We start from the raw sequence: 17,675 nt of genomic DNA on the forward strand, positions 1-17,675 counted from the left end.
AAAACCCACGCAGGCACGGGGAGAACATGCAAACTCCACACAGGCGAGGCCGGATTTGAATCCCGGTCCTCAGAACCGTGAGGCAGATGTCCTAACCAGTCGTCCACCGTGCCACCGATTTTACCATAGAACAGGAATTTATGGCAACATAGCTGAAGCACAAAACAAATAATAAATAAGCACCACTTGCCACTCTATCCTGGCTGCTCAGTACAATAAGACAACAGCAGTCAACCTCTTTTTGTACTTGTAAAGTGTGTTAAAATGTGCCAACCATGAAGTCCAGTTAAACCTATATTTGTACTCTTGTATGACAGTCAAAGAGTCTGTAAAGTGAATTCAGAGATTTGTTTGTAAATACATTATACGTTTGAAGATAATCGCTGAAAACTTGCAAAGACAGAACTACTCAGTCGTGAATTGTTGAGATATGGCGTAAAACTGTTTCTTTTTTTTACCATTTTTGTGTTCCTGTTTATTTAGGGTGTGGCTAAACCGGTGCCCAGTGACACACTTCGACATTGGGAACGAGGCGTCGTCCCCCACGATATAAGAACTTGATCACCTTTGTTCGCACGAGTGGCGCAACTGCAAATTATTTAGTTATTATGACTCGGTATATTTCTACCATTACAGCTTGCAGTTAGCTAGCTAGCTATGCGTACACCTCGACAATGCATCTTTCCTGGATGCCATAATTTACAGAACCGCTCGGTATCATTATTTCAAAGTCCTAAGCGAGGAGGTGACGCCGTGGACGAGCATACCGCTGCCCATTTTCCTGCCAAGAGGAGCCCTGGAAGCCTGTTAGCTCATGAGCTAGCTGATGGCTAGCACCTCTTGTCACGGCATGGAAAGCCCTGCGATGACCCGGAGGCTTTAAGCGTATATATTTTCGCGGCTCAAACATATAAGGATGTGTAGACATAAGAAAGTTGCTAGATGAAGTAGCATCCATGTTTTAGCGGGGCATGGTTTCACGCATTCAGCGCACATGCGCACAGCATTTAAAAGTCGAGAGAACGGCTTGAATTTTCATGATTTTGAGGCCTCATTTTAGACTTCATCATTCAAATGTGGCAGTGTTGTTAACATCACTCTTCTCCGTGGTTTGTTAAATATACAAGACTTATTTATTTTAACTTTCCAGGGACTATAAGAACTATAAGAGTTGCCTTTCCATTTACCAAGGGCTCTATGCTGCAGATACTGTCTACCTTAGTGTTAAATCCTAAAGACGTGTATTCTTTGTTTATTATTTGGATTCTCAGTTGTACTCTTTACTACATGATTTTTTACTTGGGAATTTATTTCATGTCATTTATCAACCTAATGAGAACTAACACTTGTTCATTCCTATCAGACTGCCTTCAATGGAGTTTTCATAGCCTACAAAATTGCTTGTGACAACAGCACGAGTGATCAATGATAAGCAAGGAGTTGAAATAATTAAAATCGCTTTGTATAAATGTGATCTCTATAGGTGAAACAGCTGATGCACAGAAAGTGAAGATGCCATGGAGCTCAGGTGGTAGAAAAATGGTGAGAGAAATGAGGGGGCATGAAAGTTGGCCGAGTCACACACGCACACGTCCACACACACACACACACACACACGCCCGTGTGTGCACACACACGTGCACGCACACATCAGCGCACGCACACACATCAGCATCTCTTAAAAGCGCACTCGGTGTGGTTAATAACGGGCTGGTGAGGGAGCAGAACACCCACATACACGCACACGCACACACACGCACACGCGAACACCCCAACACACACACACACAAAGGCACTCGTGATGAGAAAAATGCACACATCTCCCTCCCTCCTGTGAGACTTTAACTCAAACAGATGTTAATTTAATCAAATAAACAAAGTGTAATGTTAGAAAAATACGGTAGAAAAGCAACCACACACACACACGCATAGAGACACACACAGTTTGCCTTTTCCTATGTAACCCAACTCTCCTGACGCCACTTTGTGCTACGTGAATCTACTTCTGAGTGACATCTACACACACATACTTACTGTAATGCATACTTTATGCGCTCACGTGAAATAAAGCGCACACAAACCTATATATACTGTATTGTATATATGAACACATGTTGCACATGCAGAACAAAGAGGACATTGTCTGTTTTTATTGCAGCGTGCAGATAAATACAGTCGAATAAAGGTCTTCTGTCTGGCTGTCTTCTGTGCAAACTGGCACACATTAATCTCAACTCCCACACATACAGTAATGTATATTAAAGTCATAGTACATTACACTCTTCTATACACCCCTGTGCTGATTACTCATTGTTGTAAATCTGCCTTTGGAGTGGGAGGCAAGATTCATGTGAGGGAGCCATTCCGAAGACAAAAGAATTACTATTATACTCAGTGTTTCTCAAACTTAGCAGAGACCTAATAAAACTGATTTAGATCGTATGCTGATATCGTTTAGGTCCACTGGACCACCTTGTTTGCAGGAAGAGAGGTCTGGTGTGGAATAGGAATGCATAGGCACAGGGCCTTGCATGGACAAAATACTGTATGTCACACATTGTTGTGTCTGTACATAAGGTACAGTAAGTGCCAATATTCATGACTAGTCTAGAAATCATTCTCAAATGTTGAAGTCAACACAACTTTCCACATGTGGTATGCACACCGTAAAGCAGCTTTAGTGAAGAATTGTAATGTTTGGAACGCACATTTTTCCAGCTTTAAATTGGTTTCAGCAAATATTTCATACCAGTCAACAGTATGAAAACACGGCTCATCATAACTAACAATTTTGCAGAGAAACCTTAGGTTTTGCCAACTGTGTCCTTTCAAATAAAGTGACTGTCTGATGATTTTAAATTTTAACATAATGATATTTTTCTTCTGCATGTTCTATTGAAAGTGTGTAGCTATAGAAATAATTGGATTGAAAACATGCTTTACAACACCATATTTGAATGATGAGGGTTAGATAACAATGCGAACCAATTGCTCTTTGTCTGTTTTAATGGCCAACTTTGGATAAGGAACATAATGTCTTGGGCAGATGATTGACAATAATGTGTAATTTCTTTGACTTTAGTCTGACTAAGGCATGCACCCCATCATTGGGTGGCTAAATTCCCCAATAAACTATGATATTGTGCTGATTTCAGTGTAAAAATTAAATGCAATGCTTCCATGGTGTAATAGTTTCAGGAATAGTCTTTGAACCTTGATACATGATTGTTACGAAGCTCAGATGAACATGAAAATGAGATATGCGGCTCATAAATATACTTTCCTCATTACATTTTTTACTCTATACATTTTGGTGCACGCGCCAATGAGTGACTGAACATGCAGTGGACTTTTTCGACTCTGTATTATTTTGATTCGCATTCATTATTATTAAGCAAGGCGCCAGCACTGTTCTAACAGGGTAGGGTGAGTACACCCTGTGTTAAGACCTCACCAATCAGATATTTGAGCTCAGGATAGTTTAACCCATAGTTTATATTATATTTTTCCAGCTCCTGAATCCTGTCATACATATCCTATCACTCCGCTCAGATATGATGGAAGGAGGGGTCTCTATATAGGTCTATCACCAGTAATGTTAGTGTACCTCAAGGTTTACTCCATGAGCCACTTCTATTCTCTATTTATAATTGATAGCCCTGTAAGAAAGTCACACAAATGCCATTTTATCCCTCTTTTATGTGACACATTTTTCAGTGACATCAATATTGGGATAAATATGTACCATATCTATGTGAAGCAATTTATGTTTATAATGATGAAAAGTGATGCACTATTAGAGAGCTATCCATTTAACAATATGTTTATTACTATTGCATTTTGCATAGAACTGCCCTACATCAAAATGAGACGTTTTAGCCAAAATATTAGAAACACCTCACTCACACTGGAAACAAGTATACTATTGTATTAAGTATACACTGTGTCTAGCAGTATCAGTATAAACTGTGCATAGTTGCACTACTTGATTTCTGTATTAATGCTTGTATTTATTCCACATTTTGATCTGTCTACCAAAACATGAGAGGTAGTCGGAGGTCATTAGTCAACTTGTTGCACAAAGATGATGAGGTTTGCCGCACAGAAGCATGCACATATACCCAATCCATCCATAGAAGAAGAGAGAGACTGAAATGTGGCAACGAAAAGCAAGAAAACACCTAAGCTGCCCTCCTGGGACGAAAAGTTTCGGAAACAATCACACTGGCCTCTGTGTGTCTGCAATGGAAAATGAATAAATTAATAGGTGGTGTAGGGGGAGTCCCATGGGAACAATCCTGCAACCATCTGTGAAGGCCATTAGTGTCTCCCAAACCTGCTGTTTCCCCACTGAACCAACATGTCAGTATGGAGATTTACAGCTGCACGGAAAACACACTGACACTGCTGCACACCATCATCAAATTAATCATCACAACACATTCATACACATGCCAGGATGTACTGACAATTAGTGAGAGGCTAACAGGAGGAAAGACGTGTTTCATGGTTGTGACAGATGTGCATTATGTAGAGTGAATTGACTGGCAAGATGTATAGCCCTTTGGACAAACAAGCATTAATCAATGAGTAAATCCGTTTCCTTGTCACACATACACCATTGCAAAAGTTAAGGCCATGCAGACAACTAGGCTGATAAAACTTTGCTCATTTATGAAACTATGGCCTAAGTTTTTCTTTCATTCTTGACGAAATTGACTAATAATGCTAGTTTTGTAAAGGGTTTGTTTTCTCTGCTTGTTCATGTTTAGGTTTGTCAATTATGATCTGCTGTTGTCAGGGTAACCAGAAGTATTTGGCCTTATTTGCTGGAAAACCTTCACTTCTCGAGACCTAAAAATATAATTCATTCATAATTTGAAAATCATCTAGGATTTCATGATCTGCTTATTTTCATTAATGCAATCTCACCTAAAGAAGTATGTATTGGGTATATGTTTTTCCTGCTACCTATTTAAGTGCAGCCATCTTTTGTGGTGTGCTTTACCCTGATTGGCCACCATTTCACAGACTGTCAGTCAGACGAGAAAAAAATACAAGTCAACAGCTATACACAGGACACATATCAACAAACAACCATTCACAGTCAAATTCAGACTTATGGACAATTTAACAGTCTTCACGAATCCTAACACGCAGAGAAAACCCAACATTCAAACCCAAAACCTCAGAACTGAGAAGCAGACGTGCTAACCACTAGCTCACCTTGCTGCCCCTGTAGATTAAACAAATATTTAGTTCCAAAGCAAAAAAATGAATCAGAAAAAAATACGTTTTCTTGAATCTGATGGAATTTTCTTACGTTCTTAATGACTGACTTGCACATTCTATGAATATGTATATGTATATACAGTATGTACTTGTACCCAACAGTTTGTCACAAACACTGTCAAATGCAGATGTAAGGAAAAAAACATAAAAGAAAGAAAAACTGAGAATGTACTCGAAATGTTATGGTGAATGCCATTTTTATTTTGCAAACTGCACAAGACCATGAATGCATAACCATGTGTTAAAAAGTCTAATGTTGGATTTATCAGCTGCTTTTCGGATGGACTGACATTCAAAATATCCAACATTCCTGAAAGATTAATGAACATGTTTACACAAGTAGTGCACTACTTGTTGTAGCACTGTGCAAGCAGCAATGAGTCACACCATTACTTCCATTGTAATCATCTTTACGGGTCATTATTTAACAAGTTGCCTCCTTAAGCCTGTGTAATCCCCTGTGACTCTTGGGCAACACATTGCTAAATCTTCATCTTTTTCTGCACTCTTGATTAAAAGCTGCAATGCATGATTTATTTTCCTACCCTTTATTTGACAATAAAATATAGTTTTATCACTACTAACCCCTCTTTTGCATGACACTCAAATATCTGCCAAGCTTTGCACTTGCAAACTCCCTTGACATTCACTGCACAAGCCACTGAAATAACGCAAAACGTCTCTTTTACAACTGCGGTCTCAAATGACTTCTTCTAGGTGGCTGCAGCTACAATAGAGGTGATTAGAGTTTAGTTATTTGGCCAGACAATATGATTTATGTGAAAGTGATGCGTGAAATTTGATGACATTGGAGAGAAAGCAACACCTTCGGCAATAAATTCACACACATTTGCATCACTGCCCTTACAGCTCCCTGGTGACTTTGTGCTTGATGCCAATAATGGACAGCAAAACCTCAATTCTATTAATCATCCTATCACTCACCAACCAAAAAAAGAGTCTGTACTCTCTCCCACTGCCCGAAACAATAACCCCATACCATAAGAGCGTCCAAGCAGCCATCTTTTGGATCGCTTTACAACGCTTGGACTGTTTATGGTCATAAATGATCCAAAATTTGAAAACAGCAGCATATGTTTGGCATAGCTGCAATCTTGGCCAAGTTAGTTTCACTGGAGGTCGTTTTCATCATAAAAGTTGTGTTGCTCTGCAACATGGGATGTTAGTACTGTGTGGTCTGGGCCAGGTTGAGCCATCCCTGGGATGTCGAAATTTAAATCAAAATACTGACCACAAAGACAGAGAGCAACAAAAAGATGTTTAAGTAGAATAAAAGCATATTGGAAGATGAAATATATACATTCTGACTTCTTCTAGTGGAACACTTAAACAACAACAAAAAACGAGCATTTCCGCTGGCAGAAAACAAATCTGCAACATGTATCACAGCTTGTGCCAAACAGTTGTCGATCCAATTTTTGTTTTTTTCCATTTTTTTTCATGTTGGAGTGATGCTTCTACTTTATATCACAGCTGGGTGAGGAAATGTCCAGATTTGCCTGGGCACGTCAACTTTTTGAGGCCTAAAATTAGCGAGTGGCCGGGATTTGAGAAGCATTTAGGAGTTCATGATCTCAAGCTGCATATTCTTATAAATGGCATGTCAGTGAAAACACAATGGGAATCTATAGGCACATGTGTGATGTGATCAGATAAAAATGCCTGGTGAAGCAGCGTGTGGTTAATTGCACATTATATATATTATATTATATATATTATTATTATATATTATTATATTTGAACATGTCATTCCAAGTAATTGTAAGCAATTGTAATTACGAGGTGGCTTACATTTGCGACCACAGCTGCTGTGGGAGAAGACCACATCTACATCTTCATCCACATTCCTGTTGTTTGTGCACTTCTACTTCTACCATGACAATTGCACCATATTTTTGTGGTTCAATAAAACATATTACAGTACAGTATATTGTATATGCAGCCTGAAACTTGATACTGGGTTGACAATGTGAGGTACTTCATCACTTCCTGTGTGGCGAAGAGTTGCCGACTTTTTTTGCGATGGTCCAGTTCATTCGCTTTCGACTGCGTCGCTCAGTCTCTGACTGGTCTAAATAACTTGCAACCGTGTTGGTTTAACACTGATGATACGAAGACACACGTTTTTCTATAGTAGGGGAGAGGCAACTAATTCCGGAGCCGGAATGCATCACTAGGCACCATTTTTCATACCAGAAATATCGGGAAAAATGAAATGATGAAACACAGAAAAACATCTCCACAATTTAGTCGTACACAGTTCTCAGTCTTTGTCAATATTTTTCAGCAATTATCTTCCAACATGTATAATGTAATGACAAGCAAACCTCTGAATTCACTTTACAGGGTCTTTAAGTGCTGTATTTATGCAAGGTGTTTCCCATGATTGGCAAACATTTCAGACACTGCTCGAGCAATCATTGGACGGTCAGACATGTCAGTCATTATAGCAGCATAACTTCATATTCAACCTTGTGCTCTGTTTTAACCTTTTCAACTCTAACCTTGCATGATTTTGGAAACGTTTTGATCCTTGTGATTATTCTGGATGGAAGGAATAGATTTTGTGTTTTTTTCCCATAAGAGTTTCTGGCCAAAACAAGCACAAGTCATTCAGGTCAGATCCGTTTTCTATCCACATACGCGCAACCCTTTCTTTGCCTTTTCCCCAAGGTTTTATTTATTATTTTCTTGATCGCTGCTGTCATTTGTTTATCTGTGCATGACTGCATTGGTGTCTCTTTTTGCAGGGATCAGAGATTAAGCGATGATGGACAGAAGCCAGAACTTCCTGGAAGATGTCATCATGCTTCATTGGATCCATGTAAGAGCTTGCATTTTAAACAAACAGAATATCAATAACAGCACCCAAAGTTCAGTATTAATTGGGGAACTACCTTAATTTCTACATAATTAAGTGAACCCATAATTTCTATGACATAACAGACAGTATTTATGACATGACAGTATTTACTGTCTGACATGGTACAGAAAGTTACACTAATAAACTAGGTGCAAGTGCATCTGAAAACATTTAAATCAATCACATACTGAAGTCATTGGGCTTTGGATTGACTTAATTCATATGGAGTTCCAGTTAGGCTGAAGAAAAGATCGTGTAGATAATCAATGGGAAATGTGACAAACGTGCATCACTTCAGGAAAACAAAGAGAAAAGGTTTCTTGACTTGACCATAAGGATCATACGATTAGGCTGTGATATTAAAGTAAAAATAAAATAAAAAGTATAAGGCTGCACAGGAAAGTCTACTGAGGTGCTAGATGCTTGATTTACAAGCAGGTGCACCCATATGAGTGGTGTTAAAGTTTATCTGGCAAGCTAATCCGTGACTTGCAAAACATATTATATAGTCCTTCAGCTAAAGCTCTTTCTAAATCTAGCTCAGAGGCACTCTCGAGAAGAGAAGCAGTCATCACCTTGTCGTGAATGTGAGAGACTAATGACGAAATGTGCAGTGATACTGACCTTCAGTGTCTGAAAGAGCTGGTTTCTCACCAGTCTCCAGGTTTGGCCTGTCAACGCCATCTTATAATAAAGAAGCCATCATTTGGTGCCTTTTGCTGGGTATACACTGTACAATTTGGGCAGTCTCAGAAAATATCTGTCCAATCATGAGAAAAACTGAGATTTTACAGCTCACAGTGAAACCGGATGAAAGATGTGATCCTGCAGCCAAAGACGGGCTGCAGCAGACAATGTTAGAAAATCTCGCTTTAACAACAACATGAAACCAATGCAGATGTCAACTGTTCGGAAACGATAACATTTAACAATCAACTATTTAAAAATGTAAAGCTGGTGGCCTGACATAAACGGAATTCAGAAATGCAGCAACTTCCAGACTGTCTGTGGCGCACATCACAGAAGCAATACGCAACAGCCAGAGGTGCGCGCAGTTCCTCCACCTAGCTCTTGTTGCTAGCACAATGATGAGTGATGCAAAAGACAAACCAGATAAACTAGAAAATATTACATTTATCTTAACTTTGGTCTGTCTGTGAGTGTGGCTCTTATTACATGAGACCAAATCACACGGCAGTGATGCCATATCACCAAGTGAGCATCATAGTTTACTGCCCGATCCCTTTGATTTTGATGGGAGTGATGGGTGAAATGGGTGTGGTATTGTATATATTTTAGACATGTGTGATAAAACTATAATAGAGCCTAATTCAAATATTTATAACACTTACAATAATGATTGTTTTTGTCATTGCTTTTGCCACTAATTTGAATACACACATCTTTAAAAGTTACACAACAAAGTTTATATATGAACTATTGTATAAACTGCATTTCTGCCATTTATTAAAATCAGCTTTGCATGGAATCAGGTGTGAGGACAGGGCACTAGTTATTATTTTTATTATAGCAATAAGGTTATCATTCAACATATCTACTGTAATGTTTCTGTAAATCTAGATTGCAAAATTACGGAATCCAGGTCAGCCAAATTTGGTTTACTTCGTATGGACTTGGACTTACTCGTATGGAGTGGCATATACTGTATGCGTCCTCCCTCTGTGTTCTTGAATGCAATACGTTTCCCAAAGTTTGCAAATAATCACGAAATACACATTAATAGCAGTTTGATGAAGAAGAGGCAATTTTTTGTGAGAGATCAGGCAAAAAAAAAAAAAAAAAGTTTCAATGGTGTGTAAACTGGACTATTTTCCAAGCTCTGTCCATGTGCAGGGAATAAGTGCTAAAATGTGGCATTTCCTGCCACAATACACAACACAAACCTTCAATATTTAATTAATCTAACATTGTGTCTTGTTTTTCTCTTAATCAATTTTCAGTATTGCTTTTTGCAAGAAATCCTAGGCAAACACTATGTGGTACACAAAGTTTAGACAAAAAGAAAATAATTGTCCAATGAATGTAAATTGCAAGTGAAAGGGGATTGAGCTCTCTTGTTGGAGCACAATCTACACGGCCAACCAGCTGCAGTATTCGTTCTTTCTCTGTATTGTTCATTAGTCCTTCTTCCTGGAAGTTGACACAATCAACTGCCTTACTGTCATCCCTCTCAAGCCTGGCCATTGACCAGCAAATCTCTGTAAATGTCGACAGACAAAAGCCTCACATGAGCTGTCCTTCCTGCATGTGTCATTGGCACTACCCAGGGGACCAAGGCTGGAAGAAATACTCTCAGACTCAGCACTCACCAGCTAAACATTTTGACTCTGGTCGGTTTGCTCATGGCTACCACCGAAGACTCCTTTGAGTGTCATTTCCCTCGACATACTGTAATTTACCTTGGGAATATACTATGCAGGGTAGTTATTGATTTACATAGAACTATCCGAGAAGAACTGCTCAAGGATTTCTTAATGATCACCACTCCACAGACAAATATGCAGTCCAACGACAGAAACAATACTCACATGCCTTACATCAACCTTAATTTAGCTGTAGGGCTGTCAAAGTTAAAGCTTTAACTCATGATTAATCACCCAAAAAACAAAAAAAAACGCATTAATCATGTATTAACTCAGATTAATCACAATTTATTTTGACATTATTTATACGTTCCTTCACCTTAACTGTGGACGGATATCTGAAATGCGGTGCAGGTTGCTATAAGGTCAGTGATCAGGTTAATGCTTAAGCCAGTGCAAAGAGAAATGAAGGTGTACTCGGCAGCAAATTTTGCTTCAAAAGTCACCCCGATGGGACTTGGAGCCGCTCTAGTACAACAGACAGTCAATTTACAATTTACAGAACACAATTTACAGAACAGAACAGTCAATTTTGAACACCGGTCAGTTTGTTAGTTAACAGGTTTATGTAAAAACTACAAAACCGATTCCTATGAAATTTAGGGCCTGATTTACTGAAGGTTTTGTGCGGAAAAATAGGTGCAATATTGATTGCTCATGCAAACAGATGTGGAAACTCATCTAGTAACCAGGCGCACCCTAGATTGCGTCTGCCAAACTGGTAATATTTCCGTGCTGTTCATTTATTGTGCGTTCTAGGAGTAGAATATGAATTTTGCATGCGAAAAGTGATACATCAAATCTGATTTTGCTTGAGGTTTTCTCCATGGAAAACCATCAGAATCCTCTTTTTCCAAATACGGCAGTCTCCAACTCTTTTACACCTGTTGCTAACAGCGTGCATAATCTGTTAGAATGAATAAATGTGAAATTTATTGCCAGCTATTTGAAATCTTTGTAAAAGATCACGCACAGCACGCACACCAACAGTGAGCACAATCTGTTAAGAGTTCAAATGCAATTTAGTGCCAACTATTTAGGATATTAGTACTGTTAAGTCAGGCCTTCAATGGAGATGAGGAATCGATTATGCGGATACGCGCTCCTTCGCAGTCTCAAAGAAACCATTGCCTTGTCCCTGAAGCAGAAAGTAGCTTGCTAGGTAACAAAAATGACGATGCTATGTGCTTTCTTTTCCACTTGTTTGCAGATTTTGAGTCATTATAGAACTGTTCCCACTCCGCCAGGATCAAAAGTGGTAGGGCCCAGTCATCTTACATTATCTTCTAATTTTCTGCATTTTCTTCTCTTATAATCTCCGGTCCAGTTCGTGGTAATTTGAGTTGGTTTGTGAACCATGAACAAGGAAAGAAGAAATTGTCTAGTAATATATATATATATATATATATATATATATATATATATATATATATATATATATATATTAGGACAAACAAGCTTCATGATTTTCTTTCACTTTGTCAACAGTTCAACCTTGGTGGAGATCTTAAGGAGTCACATTCTTGTTTATATCTTGATAAGCTTGTTTGTAGGATTTACTGTGTCTACCAACAGAATGTTTGCCCGCCTAATAAGTTCCAGATTTCACATGGAATGTAAACTTGGCTGAATTGAATCACTTTTTAGCATGAACATCCATTCAGGGCAGTCCTGCCTGGACATTCCTCACCTTCCTTCCCTCCTCTCTATCCACCCGTTGACCTGCCGCTCGCACCTCTGTTGATGTTGAGGGACAAGTCAACAAATTAACAGCTTCCGACAGCAAACGTGTCACACAACGCTCAACCTGTGCTGCATTGACTCATTTAAAGACTGACAGATAAGCTCTGGGGTCAGCACACATGTACATGTACACAGCGCATATAAGAACCCGTACACGCCTGTAATTAACCTCTGGGCTCCACTCGATACAAGTTCATCACTGATGTGTGGATGTGTGTTTACCAAGCGCTAACACCACATCACAAATTTGGTTAGTTCAGAGGAAGCCGCTTGATTTCACTGAAGGCTCAGAATATACTTTTACAGGTTTCTCCCAAGGCAAACAGCAATACATTTACACAACAACAACAGAGAATGTGAGAGTCTTCCACATCACCCTAACATCAGCTATCTGACTGAGTTAATGCATGCAGGTCTATTGTGGGGGTGGTTCAGTTTACTATTTTGTTTAAAATAGTATGTTCAGAAATTGCAAAAACCATGCAGCATTTCACACATCAGGGGTAACGAGACAATCTAAAACAACAATGGACGAGAGGAAAAAAAGGGTCTCATTTATTTGTCGGCATTTGGCGTCAAATATAATTCAAGAGGAGGCTGAGGGGTACTGCAGCAAAGCGAAGACTGTGAAGTATAACTACAATTCAGAGTTCAGTTACAGAAACAGGGTAAGATAAGGTTAGAATGTGTCGCCTTATAAATGGTACAATGACGACCGATCTTTTAGAGTAGACTAAGTGATCAGCAGTGATCCCCCCTGTTCCACTCCTCTGGGGACACATAAACTGCCCCTCTTCTACTCTCTCACTTTCTCTTACACACAAAGACCTCTGCCAGATTTACTGTAAATGCCACACATTAAAATAATAGTGACAAAAAATTACTCCCTCAGAACTAAGACCAGTAATTGTCAACAATGAACACTGTGTGCACTGTCTCACAAACAAACTCTTGGTTCAATGTTCAGTTCATGTCTACAAACAAAAATATAATCTACAATAACATTATTTCTCTCACCCTGCATGTTGTTAGTGGGACTTCTGCCATCCCTTGCCCTCAACAATTCTTTTAAAATATAGTTGGTAGTCAGTTGTTGCCACTCGAAGCAGTTTCTTCACGTGTGTCTATTCCAATTGAGAATATACATCTGCACATTGGCGTAGATTTATTAAGCTAGAGGTCTGTCATGTAATTTGCACAGTAGTTGGAACTGTGTTTACTCTTTCATCAAAACACCTGCTTGATTATAAACAAGTTACAAGTACCGTAATTTCTTGTGTATAATGGCCATTTCCCCCCCCAAAAAAATTGTCAAAAGTCAATAGTGCACATTATACATGGGTATAGCGGAAAATGAAAAAAACTGTTACATTTTATAAATGTATGCCGCCATCTAGAGGTTAAGAAAAAGCTGTACACTTTCAATTCCAATTGAGGTGTTTATAGGGAGCGTTTTCTTAAGGGGAAATTGTGTAGTCCGTTCCGAGTGTTTCCGGGTTGCCTGGCAAAAGGCATTATTGTGCGGCATGAACGTAAGAGCCGCAAGAAACTGGTCAAAGACCCCCCCGTGCAGCTCCCGAGCCAGAGGTTGGCCAGCCCTAATGTATACTGTAGGCCTATGTACCATTTCTTTTTTGAGAATCAAACCTTCTGCTTTGGAATGGTGTCCATTGGAAAGCATATAACTCAAAATTATGTGTTTATTTATTTATTTATGTATCTATAATGCAAATAAACTCAATTTGGAGACTCATGCAATTCATTGGACGTCGATGATAGGCTTCTTTGAAAGGTTCAACTTCAAAGCAACCACCATCATAAAGGTGTGTTGAAAACCTCAACATTAAAAAAAAAAAAAAACGGGTCAGGTCACTGTCAAAGTCAAACCAATGGCCAGATGAATGTGTGTGTTCAGTGTGATGGAGACACAATTCTAGCAATAAGTCATGCGGTCGCGCCATAAGGTGATGGCTTTATTGGCTTCCAGTCAACTAGCAAATGCCTTTTGAGAAGATACCATATCAGACAGGCACATTTGTGTATCCGTCTAATGGCCGGTCATGGTCAATGGCAAATAGCAGTCAATTAGGGTGTGTGCTTTAGGTTTCGGGGCAAAGGTTCGCTCCCTCTGCAACGCAAACACAAAATTGTGACCAGTAATTGCAATATATCTGCTCAGATTATGAAAGGAACTTTGTGGGCATTTTTAAACATTAAGGCCTAACCCTGAAGAAGAACCTACAGTATGTGCATGTTTGAGTAAGAGCAGGTGCCTATCAGCAGCAAATTAATGACAGCCGATGATAGGTTGAGAGGAACAACTCAGTGGCTGATGACAGATGGTTCAACACTGTGGCAGATTGTGGCGAAAGAGAGATAACGCGAATGATGCAATCATTTTATCACTTGCTTGCCCAAAACATCAGTCAAACTTGATTAGATGTAAACATTTACATTTTTCTATTGGGCTACACAAGTACTCACCTGTTTCAATGGTAACAAATACATGTTGTTTCAGTCACTATGCAACAAGTATTGAACAAGCCTTTTTACACCCAAGATATAGTGGGAATGGAAGGTGAAGCCTCTTCTTCTTTTTTTTTTTTTTTTTTTTTTAAATAAAAGGCATTTCAGTAGGTCTACCCCAAAGCAAAAAATAAACTTACAATAAGTGTTGGTTGTATTCATATTTCAGACCAACTAAGCAGGTTGATTTCCTTTTACTGCTTATTTGTTTATATTTTTAAATCAATTGTTGAATATTATAGTAGACAGAAAACTAGGTGAGGCTTCTACTGGTTCCAGCCAAGCAATGCCTCAACTCCGTCAAGACGCGATAATTCAACAATTCCACACAATCAACCAAGTTCTTGTCATCAATAAATCGATTATTATGCTCATCCCTGCTGCAGACAGTTTTTGTGTGCGGACGTGGCCTAAAACAAAGCAGAAAGTAGACTAATGCTTAAGCACAACGAAGGAAACAGGTCTCTCATATAACCTCAAGCAGACTGCTCATCAGTGTGGAGACAGCTGAGGTGATGTTATCCTTTCTGAAGATAGCATCATACTGCACACAAAAACTGGACACGGAACTGCTGCAATCAGATGAGAAAACATCCCTATGGAATATATAAATACACGTGAAGAAGTCTGTTTCTTTTGTTTTTGGTATCAAGAAATTGTGCTAGAATGTCATCGTGAGAGTATTTATATTTATTCTTTTTTTGATGATGTTAGTCCTGGCCCTGACTCAATAAAAAAATGGTGTGTTAGCTGGAAAAGTTTTTTTTTTCTGGTGTTAGCGCTTAGTCTGGAAGATTCCAAAGTTTGCATTTGATGTTATTCCAGGTTCACAGGTAGAGTAGTCGTAGTAGTACACGGCTTAATTGCGTGCAGCCAGAGGGGGATTAAATACTGCTCTGTGACTGTAGGTGCGAATATGATTGTTGTCTCCATTTACCCCAAAATCTTGATTTTGTGAGGCTGACGATCCGAACTGGCACATTTTTAAGCAAGTATGGCCAGGCCACGAGTGCAGTTCACTTACAGTAAGTGTTTCTAACCTCACTCGAAAATAGTAGCAATTTTCGTCTTAAGCAAAGTGTCGTGTTTAGTCATATTTGACAGTTGTGAAACCAGGGACCGCCTAGGACTTTATTTTTTTTTACACAGACCACAACCAGACTATGATTTACTGACTATTCTCCCAAAAAAGGAAACAGACTCAAGAGTCGGACAGTGTCCAAGTACGTTTGTCCTGTGTTAAGCAATTATTTCAGTGTCATGTGAGTTCAAGATGATCGCCAAAACAATCAAAGGATGACTGAGCAGCAGCTGTTACCATATTTAGCACACTTGCTGGTTTTATTTGGGTAACCTTAATTCCTGTTTTTGTTCCATTGTTCCAGACTTGATTGAGAACATTTTTGTGGATGAATGACTTTAATTTTCAGATTTCATGACTGATTCACTCATCATTAATTTTTTGTTTGATTTTAATACTAAACAAGTAATTTTAGTTTTCTAACAGCAGCTACTTTGTCTGTTGGTGAATAACACACATACTTCAAGACTGGACTCAGCTCCACACTGAAAATCCAACAGCGCTGACATTCTCCGCTCAACAAAAACGGGGCTGTTGCAATCATGCTGCCTGTGAAGGTGCTGATGCTCTCCTCCAACAAATGCCATGGCCAAAAAATGTTGAAAACAGTCCAGAATGGGTCCACATGACGTACAATGAATATTAAACAACAAAAAAATGGGAAAAGTACAAATTCAATAGAAATATGAGCAGAGCTCTTGTAACAGGCTGCTAACTCAATGGTGCCCTCTTTGATCCAGTAGCACGGTATTCCTAAAACTCTAAAAATAATTTTAAAACTACCACCAAATCCATTATGTCACATGGTGAGGTTTTTTCTTGTTTTTTTTTTGATAACTCAGATAAATATCAAAAAATTTTGTGAAACACTTTGTGAAATAAAGTCTTGCTATTACAGTCCTTTATACAGTAGGGTACAACAAACATATCATGGGTAATACACAAACACATCCTGTATGTGTTAGGGAGGACCTGGCACCAGGGAACTTGCTACACACACACACACACACACACTAACACGGTTCTCAGTCAGCATGGTCAAAGCCAAAGAAGCTTCCATGCTCAAATGCTATAATTGCGGTTTAAGTGTCCCACACAAACACAATTTGACCATTTCCTGCACAGATCCAAACAAACAAAGGAAGGGAAAAGAGGGCTGAAAAGGACATTAGTCCACCAACTCGTGTGGCATTTGGAAACTGCAGCTTGTACTACGGGGGCGGGGGGAGACTTGATTGCAGATTTGCAATGAGAAAAAGGGGCAAGACCGGAGAGAAGAGAGGCAGAAAGTGCAAACCGGGAGCAACGGGTGGGAGAAGGGCAACATCTGAGTGTTGCAGACCCAGGAATGTTAATCCTCTTTGTAAGTCTCCAGCAAATTTTCTAATATCGAGCATGACGAGAAACGAAAGGGTCGGAAATGTGGGAAAAGGAATACGTGCACAACACACTACCGCAACCTGCACATTAGTTCAGCTTTTATTCACTACATTACATATACGCATCAGTGCATATGTGTACCCAAAATGCTGAACTTCTGTAATCCTGTTAACTAGTCGCCATGAAAACAAAAAGAATTTAGGCCTATGACGTGACTAACGAAATGCATCAGGTCTGCTGCTACTGTGTGAAATGGCCCGAGAAACAGGAGTGGGGGAGTCACAGAGAACCACTTAGCGGCTACGCTACACTAATCAGAGGTGAGAGGTCGGCGCCCAAACGGTGTGTTCTTAACCCCTGCACTTCCTGCGCTATACGCTCCTCT

General features: G+C 39.3%; 1 protein-coding gene across 4 annotated transcripts in view; it reads right to left on the reverse strand.

Annotated features, from left to right (window-relative positions):
* The window catches only part of LOC133485612 (golgin subfamily A member 7B-like), a 238,568-nt gene that overhangs the window by 70,387 nt on the left and 150,506 nt on the right, over positions 1 to 17,675 (reverse strand). The window lies entirely within an intron of this gene.

The sequence above is a fragment of the Phyllopteryx taeniolatus genome, chromosome 11 (assembly GCF_024500385.1).
Source record: "Phyllopteryx taeniolatus isolate TA_2022b chromosome 11, UOR_Ptae_1.2, whole genome shotgun sequence".
Taxonomy (NCBI): Eukaryota; Metazoa; Chordata; class Actinopteri; order Syngnathiformes; family Syngnathidae; genus Phyllopteryx; species Phyllopteryx taeniolatus.